This window comes from Ceratotherium simum, chromosome 1 (assembly GCF_057802395.1).
Source record: "Ceratotherium simum simum isolate JZ-2026a chromosome 1, ASM5780239v1, whole genome shotgun sequence".
Taxonomy (NCBI): domain Eukaryota; kingdom Metazoa; phylum Chordata; class Mammalia; order Perissodactyla; family Rhinocerotidae; genus Ceratotherium; species Ceratotherium simum.
Genome location: NC_141900.1, coordinates 106,424,917 through 106,445,994, shown reverse-complemented (window position 1 = coordinate 106,445,994; position 21,078 = coordinate 106,424,917).

Below are 21,078 nucleotides of genomic sequence, written 5' to 3'. Positions count from 1 at the left end.
GCGTCTACAGCTGGTTAATTCTGGCTTAGCTCTTCATGGTTAGATTGTAACAGATGGTCTTAAACTATCATAGCTTCCTCTTCAAAGAAGAAGCTATAGGAAGCTGTATACATTTCTTTCCATTCACCTCTGAATTTCTGTGTGGCTGTAACTCTGAGCATTAATGGAAGCCCAGTGCCTTTGCTTCTCTCCATCTCCCTTTTTATATAATAATGAATCGTCAGCAAGATTTCATAAAACCAACTATTCAGAATGTAAAAACTACTTTATTAGAGTGAGGATATCCGAGTAAAATGTACATACAAATCAGCTAAGCCCAAGACATATGATCATTCTTTTACAGGTGACTGTGCACACCTGGACGGTGTGTAAGTCGGAAAGATCTTGGATCCTGGGAGAAATAACGGTGGTTTTCAGCACTTATGTTTTCTCGCCGCCCCTGTTTGCCGATCAACACCGCCTTTGTGGAAGGTCTCTGACAGCCATGACTGAGGACAGCCTCTGTCCTTCTCCCTCGGGCCACGGATCAGTAGTTCCCAAAGGCTCTGTTTATGTTTCCCAGGCTGTTTCAACTTTCTCATAGATCCATCCCGTTTTCTAACACTCTTGGCTTCACATCCTCCAGTTATTCGCCTTGGCATCATCTTTCCTTCATGTTCCTGACCTGCCCGGCTTCTGGGGACCATCTGTTGTCTGATCCACACTGTAGCTCTCTATCAGGTCACGGGTGCCGGCAACAACGCAGTGTCATCACTACCTGTGGACCTGGGAACATGCGGAGCCTTGTACATGAAGGTGTACTGACTTCGGCCCCTTCCATCTCCAACAGCTACGAGTTTCCCCCACAGGAGAAAGTGGTCTGTGTCCACCTACGTGTGGCACAGTGCATTCACCCAATAGATGCAAAATACATTTTAAAATCGGTCTGTAAGCACTGCGAAATGCAACACAGATACAGAAAAGTGTGTTCAACATCAACGCACAAAGCAGCCTGTGTAAACTCTGGTTAAGTGTTAGAATCCCCCCCATACACTCCAGAAGCCACCATCCTCTCCCACCACAGGTAACCGCTAACGTGATTCGTATGGTCAGACTTCCCTTAATTTTTCTAAAACTGTGATCACGGCTGTCAGGGATTCTGTGTCAGCATCTCTTAACACGATATTTTAGTTTTACCTGTTGTGAACTTCATGTAGACGTAACCATACAGCAGGTACTGTTTCAGGCCTGGCTTCTTTTGCTCAGCAGTGTGTTTGAGAAAGTCTCTGTGTTTTTGAGGGCAATGTCCCTCATTTTTGCCACTGTTCAGTACCCCACTGTAGGAACACACTGCATAGTCGTGCATCCTACCGTGGAGGGGGACTTGCCTGGCCTCCAGTTCGAGGCTATTACAAGATTTCTGCTGTGAGCTTTCCCGTGCACGTCTCTTGGTGCACATCCTCGTGAATTTCTTGTAGGCACTTACCTGGGAGTGAGACTGTGGGGTCACAGGGCACCTGCATCATCAGTGTCAGCAGCTACTGTGAAATCGTTTTCAATTTTAGCTGCCCCCTCGCCCACCTGTGTATAGAGTTCTCACTGTGCCATATCTTTGCCAAAATTTGGTGTTGTAAATCTTTAAGGAATCTTAGATTTTTCATTGTGTTTTCTCGATGTGATTTTCATTCGCCTTTCCTGGGCCCCGATAATGTGGCCGAGGTGCTCGACACCTTTCTGTCAAATTCCACTGGCCCAGAGAAACAGTGCTCCACAGACGCAAAGTTTCTCCCGGCTGATGCTGTGGTGAGGACTGAACCGCTCTCCTCTAGAGTTCTGAGGAAAGTCGGGGTTTCTGCACATCTCCGGACCAGGGCTGCACCATGGAAGTTGCTCCTGGGGCTTGGGGGGCGGTCAAAAGTGTGGGCGCCTTTCATCTTCTGACGTTGCTCTTAAGCAATCCGGCTCCTTTTCGCTCCCTTACTAGGAGGTCCTAGGGCAGAGAACCTCTTGTCAGGGCATGATACATTTCTCAGGGAACAAAAGGTTAATTATAAGTAGCTGGAGTTTCTTGTTTCCAGGTGGGGTTGAACTACTTCAACGGTATACACAGACATCAAACGGAAAGAAAGATTTTAGCAGGTGCACCCTCTATCAGCTAGACTGAATAACACTCGCGCTGAGAGGCTCAGTACTGCCGTAAACGTTTGCAGGGACTGCCTTCACCTTTCCTGCAAGCAAACCTCAGCCAGTCGGGAATGTTCTGACTTTCCATCGGCGAGTCTCAGCCTTATCTTCTCTGGAAGCTTTCATAAAGGATTACGCTCCATTCTGAAAATACTGCCTGTGCTGTATACACCCTGAATTTAACCACAGCTCTGTATGTTAATTGTTAGACTTTTCCTTGTGGCGTCCTCAAATGGCTGAAAAATAAATAATAATAAAATAGGGAGAAAGTTGTGGAAGCTGAGAAATTGAAAAGACAGCAATGGGATGAAAGTAAGGTGTCTCCAATTGTTAGATTCATAGACGCTCCCATTGGACTTTTAAATAAGCGGAAGGAAATGAAGACATTTCTCCTGAAGGAGATACTACGAAGGGGCCACAGGACAGCTGTCTGGACTTACTTGAAAGATCGGATTGTCGTGTGAAACAGTTATTTCACATAGAGTAGTTAAAAGGCTTAGAGCGAGGACCATGGAAAGTTTCGTGAAGGTATGGTTCACGTAAACACAAGAAACACAATTCTAAACAGAACCTGTCGAGAATGGCCTAGTTTCCAGTCCCTGGATGTATTGCAGAAAAGGCTGGAAATCCTAGAAGCACAGAGCATTAGAAGAGATGTTGTTCTAGATGGTCTCTAGATTCTCTTCCATCTTTCAGGCTCTATGTTTCTTTCCAGTTGTGACTGGAAAGAAGAGGATTTCTGAAAGAACCTGGCCCACGACGGGGTCAGCCGCTGAGTTCCCAGCTGGCTCCTGCTGAACAGTCTCTCCAGGTCTTAGTTTTTTCAACCACAAAAGAGAAATAATATTTGTCCTGCCAACACAATGCGTTGTTCTAATATAATAAAACAGTGCATTGAAAGTACTATATAATCTCTAAAGGTGGTGTGCAAACTATAAGTTATTAACATAATTATGTTTGAAATGAAAGGGTGGGTGGGGATCTTAGAAATATCAGCACAATTTACAGAGTCATAGGAAGAGGAATTGCAAAGAAACCCTCCTCTTACAGAAAGTGTGTTCAGGATTTGATTTGGTCTGATAAACAGAAATTTCTGGGAAACTAGTATTTAACCAGAAAATTCTTGATTATCTGTTATAAATAATTATAGTTTTTATAAAATGTGTTAATTTTGTTTTTTGCCTAAGCATAGAGTAAGAATTTTGTAAGAATGAGAAAATTTTGGCTTGAAGATCATTACTTCTCTTTTCCCAAAAATGTAGAATAAAAAGATATAGCAAATTAAGTCGAATGTATCCGGAAGCAAGGATGTACCTTGGAAGTTCCATTTTAGCTTCAAGTGCTGGAATCATATGGGATTGACAGTCTGGTTTACTCAAGTTCATTGTTGGGTTCCTATCAGTAGAGGTTTTACTACATGTTGTTTATACATAACCAAAATCATAAAATGAGAATTATTTGAAGTAAAATTATATGTTGCTTTATACGGGCATTAGCCTAGTAGGCTGGGAAAAAAGAGAGAGAGGAAAATCTTACTTTTCAAATACTATTATCATGAAGAAAATGGGATCAGCCCTAGGCTTCTCCCCATGGTGAGACCCAATCACACCCTATCCACAACTGGTGCACTGCCAACCAGGTCTTGTGGCCGGCCCGGCTGGCCAGCAATTCCTTTTTATTTTCACAGACAAATAACACCCCACTGGAAACCAGAACACCCTTGGCACTACTGTTTTATTACAGCGTGGTTATTTTTTTTTAATAGCTAAGGAAGTCAAGTAATCAGAGTGATTGTGCCCACAGCAGCTCTCATCCAGCAAATCTGCAGCTATGCCTGACAGTAGTGCAAGCATTTTATATCTGAGAAGTGTGTGCATCACATGTGTGTGTGCATAGACACATACACGCGGCCACACACATACTTCTGCCTGAGTCGTCAAGGAGTGTGAAATGATTGCTCTACATTTGGTGACTTATTGCTATATAAATTCATGCCATCTATTTTCTTTGCCTATAAACAGTGACACACTGCAAGACAGACTGGTGAGCTAGGAGATGCCACATAAGTCTGTGCAGAAGAAATTATAATGCCAACAACATACTTGTTCTGGCACAGAAGGCTACTTCTCAAACCCGTCCTAAGGTCAACACTGAAGAGACAGTAACAAAGGTACCCTGGCTGGGGAGAGGGAGTTGAAGGGACTTCAGGAATAATCAATCTATTCAAATCCCCGACCTTACACATGAGGAAACAGAGGTCCAGGGAGCTGCTTGCAGAGGCCACTCAGAGAGCCAGACGGCAAATTCCAGAATTCTCCTGCTGGTCCAGAAGCTACGTTCTCTCTTTTACCCTCCTTGTTTCTACATGCTCCGTTTGGTTTGAAATACATTTTCAGGTGGATCACAAATAATAGAGTATCTTGCGGTCAGAAGGCTTGTCATCTTGGGTGTGAATAAGGAAAGAAGGACAATCGAGCTTCTTCCAACATGCCTGTTTTCCCACCCCCAGTCGGACTGAGGTGAGAAACCTGCATTAAAGACACAGCCTGTTTCCTCACTTTCCCTGCTGACTACTCTCTTCTCTCTCCCCCATGCTTCACCTCATCTCTCTCCTTATTCTGCGACCTCTACCCATCTTTCTTGCATTCTGCTTCCTCCACAACCCATGACACCAGACCTGACTGTGTCTTTCCACAAACCAAAAGGGCTTCTTAGAAATGGTAGGATCATTTCCTTAGGCTTTGATGACAATGTTTACTTAAAAATTTGCCCCTAATCCACTGGTTCTCCATCTTGGCTGCACAACAGAAATACTATTAAACATATTAACGCCCAGGCTGCAATGCAAAACAACTACATCAGAATGCCCTGTGTCTGTGTGTGTGTTGTGTGTTGGGGTGTGTGGTGTGGATAGCTCAAAGATATCCTTCAGTAGTTACTAAAGATCCTCTGGTGATTTAAACATGCAGCAAGGTTGGGAACTTCTGTCCTCAACCAACCATTCTCAACTCTGCCTGCCCATAGGATCACCTGATGTCCCTGGATTTTTCAAAACCTCCCTGATGATTCTATTGTCTAGCCGTTCCTAGGACCCACTGCCCAAGGTGGGTTTTTAGACCTTCCACGTCTTGAATGAAACCCTTTCCCCATCTCACAGGAAGCCAAGATGGTAAAGGGGAATTCTGATTGGTTCTGACCTCTGTACTCTTAGTGCAGTATATACCTGTGTCCTACAAGGTCTAGGACGCGCTCTTTCTTGAGTTCTAAAATGTGGTCCTGCTAATCAATAAAATTGGATCCCATAACCAAAAGAGGTCACAAAATTCTCCTCATCATTGAATGTATTTTAAAGTAAAGAAGAGAAAAGAAAAAAATGGGTCTGGAGTGAATTTATTTACCTCTCAAAATAAAAAGGGTATTGAGGCAGTTGTTATTTAACTGTGATACTGTGATCTATAATGAATGTATAGTTTGGTCTCCATCCATGGTTCCTGGCTCACAGCTCCCAAAACCCTTGGAATTTCCTAAGTAGTAAGAGTAATGGAAGCATCTTTTGTTATAACATTTGGTCTTTGGTCCTCAGTTCCTGAAATATCTTCAGAACCATAAAGGTACAATGGGTGTCTTGATTCATAACAAGCCCCTTTAACCTACAACTGAGTTTATGTCAATGAGATGACTTTTGGAAACCCCCTAAGGATGAGGGGCTCGTTGCCAGGGGAACCAACCATGATCAGCAAGTTGGAACTTTCAGTCCGACAACCTGACTTCCAGAGAGGGGGAGGAGCTGGAGGTTGAATCAATCACCAATGGCCAATGATTTCATCAACATGCCTATGTAATGGAGCCTCCATAAAAACCAAAAAGGACAGGGTTCAGAGAGCTTCCAGGTTGGTGAACCAGAATGCAGCCGAGGTGGCACACCTCAACCTGCATGGAGACAGAAGCTCTCGTGTTTGGGACCCTTCTGGACCCCGCCCTATGTATCTCTTCATCTAGCTGTTCACTCACATCCTTTAACACCCTTTATAATAAACTGGTAATCTAGTAAGTAAACTGGTTTCCTGAGTTCTGTGAGCCACTCTAGCAAATTAAATGAACCCAAGGAGGGAGTTGTGGGAACCTCTGATTTCTAGCCAAACTCTCTGAACCACAGAAGCACCTGGACCTGAGATTGGGGTCTGAAGTGGGAGAAGTCTTGTGGGACTGAGCCCTTAACCTGTGGGATCTGTAGCTATGTACAGGTAGATAGTGTCGGAACTAAGTTGAATCGTAGGACGTCCAGCTGGTGTCAGAGAATTGCTGGTGGTGTTGAAAGAAACTACATATGGTAATCCCTAAAGTGAGCATAAGCTTCAATTTTATTGTAGCTATAAGTGGAAAATACCCTATGCATGGAATTATCTCTCCTGTTCCTGATGCATTAGAACTTAAAGGAGTTCTTCTTGGAATAAAAGAAAGAAATGTACGACTAAAATAATGAACCTTCCTCACAAAAGCACAGTCTATGCTAAGCACAGAAATGAACACCTGTCCATTCATTTGACACATTCATCTATTTGAGTGTTCACTGTCCACAGCACCAGCCTATGGGAGAACAAAAGATGTTAATATCTCAAAATGCACCACACCTCTTAGTGATAACACAGGGAGTTCAAAGTCCAAATGATGTATGAGTTTGGAATAATGTCATTAACATCCAGGACAGGTCATGGACAAGAGAGAAATGACTGCGGTACAGGAAAAGGCCAACTTAGTGTATCTACACAACCCAATACCCATCCATGAAGTAAAGACATGCACAGGACTCGGGAAAAATAGGACAGCCCTGCACACCAAAGTTTTCCTTAAGATATTTTATAAGACATCCTGAGCTGACTGCCCCTTCCTAGGTTTGGGAACTTCTTCCTGGAAATTTTAGCAACTTCGTATATCTGCAATTGGCAGTTAACATGTTTAAAGCCTTACCAATCCTGTAACTCCTGTAAGAGAGGCGTGTGAAATGGACCCATGCCCCACTCTTTGTTCCTGTACAGGTGGGATTAATCAGTATTTGGAGAGAAGTCCAGTTATAGGATTGATGATTGTATGAAGAGATGCTGAACAACTAGGAAGTAGAGGAAGATCAACCTAGATACCACACTGCTAGAATGCAGTGATAACTCTCAAAAACCTGGGACCTTAGAAGTAATTTTTGGAATTCATTTAAAGAAGACAAATTCTCCCCAAAATACATGTTACACTGCTCACATTTGGAACCAACACCACAGCTCTTATGTCATCAGGCTGCCAATCGTATAAGGAAGCAGGAGTAGTGCTTCCAATTACCTTCAGACAGAGGAGAGGTACTGCATCACAAAAGGCTGCACCCCTAAAAACCATCCAACAAGTGTACGTTGCTCTTCCCAAGTAGGGCTCCACACTAGGAGGTTTGTGGGACACCCACCCCCATAACTTGTTTAAAAACCTCAAAGAGCCTCCCCTGCTCACCTGGGCTTATTACAAGTAGAGCATCAACGTGGGAAAGTTATCCTGTTTGATCTAACTGAAGCAGTGAAGTACTCAAATGGCCTGAAAGCAAACTCTTACTCTGGGTGGTTCTGATCCCGGGTTTTTATTCAGCACGAGAAGGGGAAGACAAGGTCTGGAAAGTCCTAGGCTCACAATATCGCAGATATATTCAATCAGTGACCGAAGCGCTAAAATCAGTTCCAGTGACCATAGGAAAAAAGCCAGCTTCTCTATATAGGGAATTCCGAGACTGCAACTTTCATTTAAAACCAACCCCAGCCAACTGTGAGATTCTCAAGTGTCCCTGTGACTTGAAGACCTCTTATCCTCTGTGTCTATTTTCTGAACCTCTTCTGACAAAACTCTGGTCATCAATCCTCATTTACCCACCATCTATTCATAGATCCACCAGCACACACCAAGGAAGGGGGAGGCTGTCCCATATGGCATAGGGCAGGCCCTAAGACTTTGATTTTTTAACCAACATTTACTCAGTCTCCATTAAGCAATTCAATGTCTGGGAAAAGCTCATATGGACAGAGTAGGGGACTTCAGCATGAAGTAATATTCTCCCGATAATAAAGTTTTCCATTGACCCTAGAACTTATTGCAAGAGGATATGCCTTTCTAAAATAGCCCATTAATTTAAACAGTTAAATAAGTAGGATATCAGTGTATCAGTGACAAAGGAAGATTGAGCTGGAAAAACATGCAAGTCAACGCCCCCTATGAATTTTCCAATGTAGATTTTATAAAAACACAGTTATTTTTTAAGATAGTTTTTGTTCTGAGACAGTGGAAAAATCTCGATCTCTTTCTCTGTGTATTAAATTGCAGATGGAATGTGGCATGCTTACTCTGGAAGTTCTCACAATATTAGAAATAAAGTTTATGAAATAGACTCTTCTCAAGAGTTAAAATAGAAGTTATGAACAGATTCCACCAACGTTATTTCTTTTACTCACTTATTAACCCAAAATGAGATTAGATAATACAGTATACCAATAAGTTTGCCTTCTTTTAATCATCTAACTGTAATTAGTAATAAACTTCTAAAGCAATATGTGAGGAATAAAACCTTTACTAAGATTTTACGAAAATAGATTTTCAGTGAAGCAATATGTCTTTGCAAAGACAAGCCAGGGTGCTATTGTCACAGTTCTTGTAAACGATGGACCGCAGGTCCAGGAGGGGCACACAGTGTGAACATAAGTGAGAAGAAACCAGATTAAAAAATAATTTACATGCATGGCTGTAACCGGATGTGGCACTTCTATGACCACTCGGGCAATACCAAGTGTCTCTCTTTTAAATATCAAACCTCAAATGTGAGTTCAGGCAGCTCAAAGAGCTCAAGTATCTGAACTGAGCCATGGGTTGTGTCTTGGTTTGTATGTCAATGCACTGACACTGCGCAATGTAACATATTCTGCCACTTTTCATAACAGTCAGGGAGAGGAGTAAATCATCCTGTCCTCATCTGGAATGTAAAATATCATCGGAATTCTAATCAAGCTGCCAGTGCAAAGAATCTGCCAGTCATCTAATCCAAGAGAGGCTGTGATTAGCAAGAGTCTTCCAAAACAACTGATGAAAACTTAGGGATTGGTGGGTCCCAAAATAATGATTTAACTGCAGAACAATCACTCGGTTAAAGCTGCGCGGAGTGAGTTGGAACATGAAATTTCAAACCATGAAGGAACAAAGCAGACTGCAGAGTAATAATTATCAAGTTAAGAACTGACAGGACATTTAAAAGTTGAGTAAGTCTGTGTCTCATCTTTCCCTTAGGCCCATGGATGATCCTACAAATAGGACTAGCTGCTGTAGGATTCTGTGGGCTCAGGTCAACTTGTTCTAATTATCCTTCTTAACAGCTGAGACAGAGGCGAGCGCGCAGGGTGCACCACGTGGCACATCCTCATTTAGAGGATGAGACAAAACGTGATGAGCATTCCCCCCCATTCTGTGTTTTCTGGAGTAAAGGCAGAGAGAGGGGAGTGGGGGGAAGACCTTACAAGTTGTTCATAGAGATGTAATATAAAGATTTTGCTACGTCATAACGTGCCATCTAAGTTATGAGAAGAAACACTTATTTGATAAGAGTTTTAGGTAGTGAATCAATCATGTCTCATTATTATCAGTATAATTAATTCGACTCCGTTCTTTTGACTCAGTCCTAAGTATGCAGGTTTTACAGCACATTATGGCATAATATAAAAGAGGAGTTACGGGTGTGGGTGGGAATTGAACTGGAAAACATTATACACGTTTCTGCCCTGTTCATATAAGAAATTATGCTGAACAACACAATGGCTAAAAAGAGAGAGGGAAAATTAGGGAAACAGAAGTCTTTTCACAAACAAACAGGCAGTGAGGTCTGCCACGCGGTCACCCACAGACTGATGAGGCCCTTGAAAGAGGGGCTTGTGGTCCGCGGAGGTGGTGGGGGCGGTTGCAAAATAACCCCTCCTGCGTTACTGCGCTCCTCAGGGCTGTGTGGGACGGAGCGTACCTCAGGCCAGAAGTCAAGTTCTGACAGATGGCGCTCCTTTCTCCGCCAGGCAACAGGTGTCTTGCTGTGGGTGTGGTTAAGCCGGCTGGGTGTTTGTTCAGTTCGAATACATTTTTCCATTTCTTCTCTCGTTTTGTTTACAGCAAGACCTCAAAATGGATCACTGACTGGGTTATCCCAAACACACCTCCGCCCCGCCCCCCATCGCCCGGACCCAACCCAACTCGTAAACAACTCTAGTCCTGGCACCTGAAAGAATTCCCGCATTTACTGCCGTACCTTCAAAAGTAACACTGGCAATCCCCATCTCGGGGTCCCTCCTTCACAAAAAGTACGGGTGCCCGGCAATATAGAGACCCTCCTCCCCATCATCCTACACCAACACCTGAAGGGTTAAAACATCACCCAAATAAATACGCACAGGCACACACACACACACAATTTCCACAGAACAAGATGGCAACCTCCTCGTCCTCGCGAGGAGGTTCCAGCACCCTGACCCCCTCGGCCCCAGCCCAGGGCTCAAGGAAACCGGACAGCAGGAGTCCCCAAGGCGGCGCGGGTCTCCGGGGAGCAGGCGAGGGGCTGGCTCGCTGGGGAGGCGGAACTCCGGGGTCCTCGAGTTAGCAAAGTTGTCAGTGTAAGATGCCCCCTGGCCTGGAGCCCTGAGCCTCCCACCGAGCAGAGGTGTTTCCCAAGCTCAGGGTAATCCGGGAACGAAGTGCCATCATTACGCCCGCTGGCACAGTCAACCTTTGGGGGCAGTCATCTTTCTCAAACCCGGGGAGCAGGGCCCCGCCCGGTGGGCGGCCACGGCCGCGGTGGCAGCCGCCCGAGCAGAGCGACTGGCGCCCGCCCCAAGTGTACGAAAGGATCGGCGAACCCCAACAGGTCCCGAGCTCCGGCACGTGCGGCCCCGAGGCCGGCGCGGGCATCAGGGCCCTGTGGTCCTTCCCTGGCCGAAGTGACCTCCTCTCTCCGCGTTTCCCCCAGAATAGCTCAGGAGTCTGCTTGGAACTCGGACAGAAGCGCGCGACTGGCGAGGGCTCGTCCTCCGCCCCTTCCCCACCTCACACACCCCACCCCTCGCCCAAGACACCAAGCCACATGCCCAAAGGAGAGGGACCGCGAAGCCGCAAAGTTGTATTTGCAAATAAAGGCCTGATCCTCCGTACCCTGGCAGCCGCCGGGTGGGTTCAGGTGGGAAGTGGCGCGGGGGTCGCGGTCATTCCCGGTAGGTTCGGGACTCGCGAGCACAGGAGCCCCCATCACCGCTCCCCGCTGCGTCCTCCCGACCCCCAAGCGCGCCTCGCCCGCCAGCACTCACCATCACGTTCCCCTGCATTTTCGCCGTCTTAATCATCGCCTTTTCCTTCATTTTGCCCCAAGTCTGAACCCGACTTCTACCCAGGCAAGAGTAACTTAATCCATTGTCTTGGTGGTGATTAGAGACTGGACTGGCCGGTGACTGGGTGGACTTGGCTTTTGAAGAAAATACAAATTCTTCTAGGTCTTCAATTTCCCCACCTCCGCCCACCCCTGCCCCTCTCCTCTCTCAGGTGGCTCACAATAGCAATCAACTCTTTTTGGCCGCCACTGGGAAAGAAAAATAAAAAGCCAGAGGGGAGGATGTGGGGTTGCTGCTGCTTTAAACAAAAGCCGGGAACCCGGAGCCGCGGAGGAGGCAGAGGCTGCGAGCCGAGCTCGGCGAGGGCAGCTCCGACAGCGTGCGTGTCCGGCGGGCTCGCCGTCAGCGCTCTGCGAGTGACAGCGGCGCCGGCGCGCGGGGCGCACGCGGGGACACTGGGCGGCGCGGCCGGCTCGGGGGCTCCGCCGGCAGACAGCGCGGGGGGCAGCGGTCACTGCACTTGTGCCTAAGGGCGGGGGCCCCGGCGGGGCGGCGGCGACGCCAGGGGTGGGCGGGCGGGCGTGTGTGTGTGTGTGCGTGTGGTATGTGTGTGCGCGCGCGCGTACACACACGGGGTGCTCTCTCTGAACCGGGCTGGACCAGGAAGGCTCGGGCTGCGTCAAGGTTAAGCGAGCCCACACTGTTTGGGTAAAGCTGGGAGCCCCTCCGCAAGCCAACGCTCCTGGGTAGATGCCCCCTCCCCGTGGAGCCGTGTGTGCGCCCGCGGCAAACGCACGTTGGGTTTTACAAACAAGCACTACGGTGATTTCCGCGGGTGGAGCCGCCGCCTCCTTCCCGGCGCTGACTGAGGATCGGCTGCGACTACCTCCCGGCTGCGCCCGCCAGAAGGAAGGGAGAGGAAGGGGAGGGAAAGCAAGGCAGAGCCGGGCGCGGCTGTGCGCGTCGGCCGCAAGAGTGGCGAAGCAGAGGAGGGGGAAGCGGAGGGCCGGCGAGGGATGGCAGCTCATAAATAATGTTGTTTCAGGTTACTGTGGGACACACGTTGCGTCTCCATGGTTGCACTCCCGACCTGCAGCCCAATCTGCCGCCGCTGCAGCTCCACGGCACAGGGCACCTTGCTGGGCAGCGGCAGCTCCGGCGCCGCTGGCACGGCCGCCCTCCCGCCGCACACCTGGCTCCCCAGGCTCCGCTTCCCTCCGGGCCTCCGCCCTGGCCGCGGCCCCTTGGGCGTCTTTGTTTCTTCGGATCTGATCCCATCTGCTTCCTACAGTCCAGCCCGGCACCAAGGGGTCTGCCTGGCCCCGGAGCCAGCGGGGCATTCGCCAGGGCACAAACCCAGCTCCGATTCCCCGACCTAACCTCCATCCAGAGAGTCGGGTTGCCCAGTGACCCCGCCCTGGGTTCCCCGATCGCCTCCCCTGGGCGTTGCTCGGATTCATCGTTCACAACCTCGGGTTCGCTCACTGGATCGCACAGGGACGCGCGCTCCCGAGAGCGCGCACGCACAGTTTGGTCAAATTCTAGTGCGGGCCGACCCAGGCCGCTGGGAAGAGCAGACAGGGGATGTCTCCCCAAGCCGCGGCTTCCTCCATCAGGGACCAGGCCGCTCCAAAAGCGCGATTTTGGAGCTGCTTCAACGGACATCGGGGCATCAGGCTTGAACTCACTGTCGTGTGTGTGTGTGTGTGTCTGTGTGTGTAACCGCGCGCGCCCTCGCCCGGGGGCAGTGGCGGGAGGAGGGGACTGAGAGGGGTTTGAGAAGCCTTTCCATTTTTTTATATTCACAAAAAAATCTCTGCGTGTAATAATGAATGAGGCCAGTTTCGAACCCACACTGAAGCAGAAAATTCTGAGCAATTACAACAGTAATTATATGTAAATTACCCACAATGCCTACACGCATGCATTATATTATACATTATACACACACATACACAAGCAGTTGGTTTACAGGTGAAAACTACTTGTAACCAATGATTTGGCTTAAGAGGTAGGTGGAAGAAATAGGTGACCCGAACCTGAACGCTGGAAAAATAAATAGCTTTTAAGGAGCGTGGATTAGCATTTGCCTAGAAAGTGGTAGGCAGAAGACTATTCATTTCTATAGGTTTAAAAAGCACTCTCCTATGTTAGGATTCTTTTTGTCATCCTCGTACTGTTGAACTTTGCACTAAACCCAGCCCAATGTGGACAAAAAATACTGCCAATTTTAATTCTGTTTTTAAGCAGCATTAAGACGTTCTTTCTCTTCTTTATCTGAAGCGGCACTGATTCATTTGGAATCTTGTCTCTTTTTCCCACCAAGAATGGATCAGTTGGAACTGCTCCCCCACAACCTACCTTTTCCCATCCCATCACCATATGATGGAGTAGGGAGGGAAAGCAAGAAAACAGGACAAAAATATTTTTTTTGTCCTACCATTTTTATAGCTTCCTTTAAATTATCTCTGGAAATGAAAAATGGAGTAATATGGATTAAACTTTAAGTTAATAAATAAATAATTCTGTTAGTAGACTGAATGTTTTTCCCAACTCTCTCCACAGCTATCAGCCAAAACTATTTTTCATCTGTAGCACCTGTGTTCTCCTCTTCCTGCCTGGCTTCTGGAAGACAGGCCCACAGAAAAGCTGGGGCTAAAAGCGGTTGTAAAGAGGGAACATTGTATGGAATAAAAGCAAAGCAACTCTGACTATTCAATAGTGACTGTTCACTCTTTGCAACTCATCTGCTTTCAGCCATTGACTTATGGAATGCTGGGGAGAAAAGAATGAGGCTAGATAAAGAGGATCCGGGAGAAAGGAAGAAGCTGAGAGTATAAGAAAAAAATGCTTAAAATAGGATTCTCAATTGCCATATTAATTTAGGATATTAAATTTTATGAGAAAGTTAGATTAGGAAATATTTGAGGATGGCATGTCCATCAGAACCTCTCTCGCCACCCCACCCACATCCTCAAAATGTTGTGGGTTTTTTTGCGCTGTTGCATTTATGAACATGGGAAGCAAATGTGGTCCTATATTTATCAGTAAATGTTGGGTCATCTCTCTAGTTTTTGCAGTTGTATTTCCAGTTTTCGTTGCAATCTACAAGAAGAGCATGTTGATCTCATGGTTTTCACTCTGGTAATTCTGTTAGAGCTGAGCAGATAGAGTCTGCCGTGTTTCGCAGCACCACATCTCATTTACCTTTGCTTCATGTTGATTCATGGACGTCTATTTAAGTCTGGCAGGCTCTCTCCAAACCTGCTATAATGCAGCTGTTGGTTCTGTCCATCCTTCTGCTCCATCCTTAATTTATGTCCTGTTGGCATCAGCGACTGCTTTGATTAAAGTAGTTTTGATTTCAGTTGAGACTTTTGGCAAAACATTCAGTTTCACATTTGACATCAGGTATTATTTACAACAGAAGAACAGATTCATCATGTCATTTTATCAGTGTTTTTTTCTTGTTACTTATTACTAGAAGTTTAACTTTACCTAGGTGAATTCCACTGTAAGGAAACTCAATATGTGAAATCCCCAATTTACAAAAGAGAAAGCCAAGGTGGCTGAATTAGTCAGTGTTCTCCAGAGAAACAGAACCAATAGGAAATAAATAAGTATATATAAGTTTACTATAAAGAATTGGTTCACATGAATTTGGAGGCTGACAAGTCCCAAGATCAGCAAGCTGGAGACCCAGAAGCACTGACGGTGTAAGTTCCCGCACAAAAGTCAACAGACTCAAGCCCCAAGAAGAGCTAATGTTTCAGTTTGAGTCCGAAGGCAGGAAGAAACTGCTGTCCCAGTCAGGTAGAAGTTCCCCCTTACTCAGCCTTTTTGTTCTATGCAGGTCTTCAAGTGATTGGATGAGCCCCCCCCCTCAACATTAGGGAGGGCAATCTGATTTACTCAGTTTACTGATTCAAATGTTAATCTCATCTAGAAATACCTCCATAGACACACCCTGAATAATGTTTCAGACATTATTCCAAATATCTTGGCAACTTGTGGCCCAGTCAATTTGACTCATGAAATTAACCATCACAATACATAAGAAAAGAGGGCTGATGCCAACAAGACATAAATTAAGGATGGAGCAGAGGGATGGACAGAACCAACAGCTGCATTATAGCAGGTTTGGAGAGAGCCTGCCAGACTTAAACAGACGTCCATGAATCAACATGAAGCAAAGGTAAATGAGATGTGGGTGCTGAGAAACATGGCAGATTGTTCTTATCACAAACTATTCTTTTACTCACAGATTAATTCATTACTGATGTTCTTTAAAATGTGAGCTTTCTTATTGCATTGAAAACATCATTCATTCTATATAATTTAATTTACCCTGAAAATGGCTAATTTTCAGCAAGATATCTTCTGGAAAAAAATGAAATCTGTCAGTATTTATTTTATAAAATGCACTGGTATGATAACAATGGTTTGGAGAAAAAATTTAAAAATTAAACAAATTAACTTAAAGTATGTAGTGACAGTAATGATATGCCAAGCACAGTGATTTTATTATAGGGAAAAGTCTTCATCCTCAAGAATTTCACAGTGTCTGGTGGGAGACATCCAAATTAACAATATTGACAACAACAATATTAAGAATACAAATATGATACAGGAATAGAAATGAGAGGGCTTGTGGAGTGTTTGAACAAATATCAGAGAAAGCTAAAACCAGTGGTGACAGCCGACATATATCTCAAAAGAACAGTATAAATTTACCCGTTAGGGACATGGAGGCAGGGGAAGGGAGGACCAGCAGTGGGATCTCATGAGGAGTTCAGACTGCTAACACACAGAAGCAGGGTGCAAAGGCACACTGAGACCAGCAGTGAAAGCCGTGTGAGTCATTTCCTATCGGAAATGAAGTGCTGAGGCCAAGGCCCCCAAGTAGAGAATGACACAGCCAGATCCATGTTTTAAAAGAATGACTGTCTTCTCCTCTAATCTACCCTCCAAAAGCAAAGAGGCAAGGCAATTCGGAAGCTCCTGCACGAATGTTCAGGAGGAACCAAGATGTGGACGTTGTGGCAGGTAGTCTGGATGAGAGAAGAGTCATGTATGGATCATGCATATAAAACTAGTAAGTCCAGTGTCACTTTGGCTTGAATCAGACACATTTCTCAACTGTTACTTCCCAATCATGCATTGGTATGCTGCCAAGAGATGGAAACTGAATTTAATATCAATTCAATGATAATGTAACATTAAAATTGCTATGTTGGCCACTTCAGCATTGACCTTTCTTATAGCTAGAACAGCACTTATAATAACTTAGCACACATATTTATTTACATGTCTGTCTCCCTGTACCAGGGCATATGCTGTCGTGCTTTTCTTTGCATCCTCATGCTTTCAAACTGTGACTGATAAAGAGTATGTGTTCAATACATGTTTCTTGAACAAATGAAGCAATGAATGAAGGGGCGCTTGTGCCACCATCTCTCCTCCCCTGCACTCTCAACCAAGAATTGACATCATACAATTTTTTAATAAATCTCTCTTTAAACCTAAGCACATTGCTCTATTGATGAAAAATGTATCAGAGAAATCCCAAGTGTAGACGTCAACAACCCTCCAAATTTAATCAGAGGACCTTTATCTTTGGCAATGTTTCACTTTGCCAGAGTAGACCAAGAGTCAAGAAATTAAGTTAATCTCTATCTCTGGCCTCGCTCAGTTAACAGGGCATTTCCTTGGTCCGCTGAAATTACAAACTTCTCAGGAATGAGATAATTCTGACTCCATCGTTTACATTAGATTGGCCATAGTGGTCTTCTATTTCAGGTAATAGACTTCTGTGGACCAAAATACATATGGGCCAGGGTCTCTCTTCTCCCCTCACCCTTGTCTCTGAGCATTAATGAGTGTGTTCTACTACATACCCAGTTTACAAGTGGAGGAACAAAGGGTGGAAAACCTGGGTTTCTTATCCCTAGTCATGCCACACTTCTTCAACATTCTAGGCTAACATCGCAGCTATTTCAACTACTCAGTTAACACTGCCTCCTTATTCTAATTGGTTGGTTAGGACCTCTTGACTTGAACAGTATTTTGTTGGTATTAAATACCTTTTTAAAGAACTGTAAGAAGTATTAAACTATTGATAGCCCTTTTATACATAAGAATATCCATATCAAGAATCTTTGTAAATAAGCAAATTATTGGACCATATAAGCAGTTAAATGTGTGAGAATCCTATTATCTTAGGCAATGTGAAATTCCTTTACATAACATATCTATTTCACAGAATCAGTAGAGCAGAATATATATTTTAGGGTTACTGTGGAATCTTTTGTAGAAGAGAAATGGCCAAACACTTACGGACTGAAAGTAATGGACACAGAAGATATATTTAGGCAAAGAGAGGGATTTTAATTTGCTCAGAGGATTATGCAGCCAGTTCAGGCCCAGAGCTGGGAACACACGGACCTCTTGACTCCGCCAGGGTGCTTCCACTGAGGCTGAGCTTGTCTATGCCCAGAAAGGAACGAAAACCTGAATAATTGTCAGGAAACTGACATCCGTCTCAGTAATTAAGAAGAGTCAATCGTGCATGTTTGGGAGTTGCAAGCCCCATGGCAAACGTACGGCTGAAGTACACACAACACATTATTTCTTCTCTGCTGAAAATGCTACAAGCACATATTTTTAAAAACATAAGTTTGAGTCTTTTGTTTTTCTACAAAAATAATATTACGTCAAAGTCACAAAGAGTTGCCATTTCACACCTGCTAAAATTGGTATAATAAAAAATGTATTTTTTCTCATATTGATTTGCGTGACTGTTTTTGCATTAAGAAAATTGGCCCTTGAGCCATGCCCGATGGCCTAGTGCTAAATTTGGTGCTCTCACAGCTTTGGTGGCCTGGGTTCATTTCCCACTCGTGGAACCACACCACCCGTCTCTCAGTCGCCATGCTGTGGCAGCGGCTCACATAGAACTAGAAGGACTTACAACTAGAATATACAACCATGCACTGGGGCTTTGGGGAGGAAAAAAAATAGAGGAAGATTGGCAACAGATGTTAGCTCAGGGCAAATCTTTCCCTGCAAAGAAAAAAAAATGAGGATTCTTAGGTCTCACCTAAGAGATTCTGATTTAAGGAAAAAAAGAAAGAAAATTCACACTTGATGATACACATTTTAAGTAACACGTTACTCATTTGTTGTTTAGCTCCACGAATCTTTAACTGTATAATTTTTATAAATATATTCAAATATTTTTAATGCATTATGATTGATTTTTGACTTAAGATACTTGGAGAAACCTAAAATATAAAAAGCTGTATTGAGGTCACCAAATCGAGCTTATTTTCCCTTTGCAAGTACAGCCCCAGTTTATAGTTGTAATTTCAATTAGATAAAAAAAAAATTGTCTACTAGGAGAAAATATATTAGGCATATTTAGGTACAACTTCTTTTTTTTTTTTCAACTTCTAAAACCAAAACCAAACAAAACCCCTGAGTTTAAGCTAAGAATTATCTGGGGCTGTTTTGTGAGGTCAGCCCACTCTGAGTGAAGTGAAATTGGGGGTCAGTTACCACGGCAGTAGGTGTCGTTAAGGATGAGAGACGCATAATCGTAATGTAGAGTAGAGATGCTGGAGTGGAGCCCTGTGAGATCTGACTTTGATGCTGAGGGGCCGATGTCTATGAGCAGAGGATCATGTCATTTGAATTCTCTGAGCTCTGGTGGGTCAACAGGAGTTATTAAAGGGATAGGTACTCTTTTTCTTTCTTTCTTTCTTTGTATTTTAAATTTTATTTCATCTTTCCCAACTGCATCTATCATAACTCCATCCTGATTTTTCTGCCTCTTCTCCTCACCCTCCTCTTTCCCGTTATTTCTCAAGTCCAAAACTGCATGACTTGTTGCTTAAGCATGCAGTCCAGCTTGGCGCCGGCTCTGCAGGGGTGGAGATGGATAAGGTCTAGCACGGACCTCACCTGTTTACTTGTAAGTTCCCACCAACTGCTTGTCGTGTTTGTCCTTGTGACTTTCCTGAGAGATCTATGTTCTCTGAAACCATAACAAAAATTTGGGAAGATGAATGAACTGACAGGTGTGATTAAGCCATCTTCAGAGGCTTCTACCTGGTTGTACCATTATGGGCCTTTGACATAAAAAGAAATAGATAGATATTTGTCTCTTCCCCCAGTTCCTGACACGGAGCTCCTAAAACCTTTGTATTTCCTGAGTGATAGGGGCACTTGCAGCATCTTTTGTTCCCATATTGTTCTTTGACCCCACCTGCTGACACGGAGCTCCTAGATCCCTGATGATGTCCTGGGTGTTGGGAGCGTCTTTTGTTCTAATGAGGTGACTCTTGGTGGGCTCCTGGAGAGCTTCACCACGGGTGCTGGTCACCAGAAAGACCAAGCCATGATTAAAAACTTAGAAATTTCAGCCGCACCCCCTAACCTCTGGGGAGAGGTGAGTGGATGGAGATTGAGTTAATAATTCATCATGCCTAGTTGACGAAGCCTCCATAAAAAAACTCTAATGGAAGGGGTTTGGAGACCTTTCAGGTTGATGAACACATGGAGGTCCCAGAGGGTGGTATTCCTGGAGAAGGCATGGAAACTCTGCACCCCTTCCTCGTATGTGCCTCTTCATCTGGCTGTCCATCTGGGTCCTTTATCATATCCTTTTTAATAAACCAGTAAATGTAAGTAAAGTGTCTGCCTGAGTTCTGTGAGCCATTATAGCAAATTATTAAACCTGATAAGGGGTCGTGGACCCACAATTTGTAGTCAAGTTAGACAGAAATGTGGGTAACCTGGGGACCCACTACTTGTGATTGGCATCTGAAGTGGGGGCAGTCTTGTGGGACTGAACACTTCACCTAAGGAGTCTGTGCTACCTCCAGTGGATAATGTCAGAATTGAATTGAACTGTAGGACACGCAGCTGGTGTCCAGAGAGTGGGAGAATTGGTTGGTGTGGGAAAACCTCCACACATTTGGTGTCAGAACTATTCTGTGTGCAGAGAAGGAAAAACAATTGTTTCCTTTAGGGCTTTTTCTCTAAGGAACTGCTACCACCAAATTGTCCTTTGGGATATGCCATCTGTCTCCTTTGAAGACCTCAATAAAAAAAGGAGACCCTGTGAGACCAGTTGAATGATGTCATCAAGCGCGTTTTTCCTAACATTGCCACACTGTCCCTTTCAACAAGTAAACTCTTTGTCTCAATACTGGAAAAAGATTTGCTTTACCTAACTCGCTGGTGTATTTTTGCCTTATGGATGATGTATATGGTGCAGCTAATTGCCTTTCCCTCAACGGTGTGGGATGAATAGCTCATTGTAGACGGCTTCAGGGCATGCACTTTATCTTCAAACTCAACTCCCGGATCCTTAGTTTACCAACTCTTATTTGCCCTTTACCAAAACTTCCTTCCTTATCTTATCTGATAGTGCAATTTTTGGAATGATACGCATCTTTTGGACATGCTAGATGCATTAGAGAATAATGGTATGTATGGATAATCAATTACCATTTATATTAAGCCATTGGCCACATAT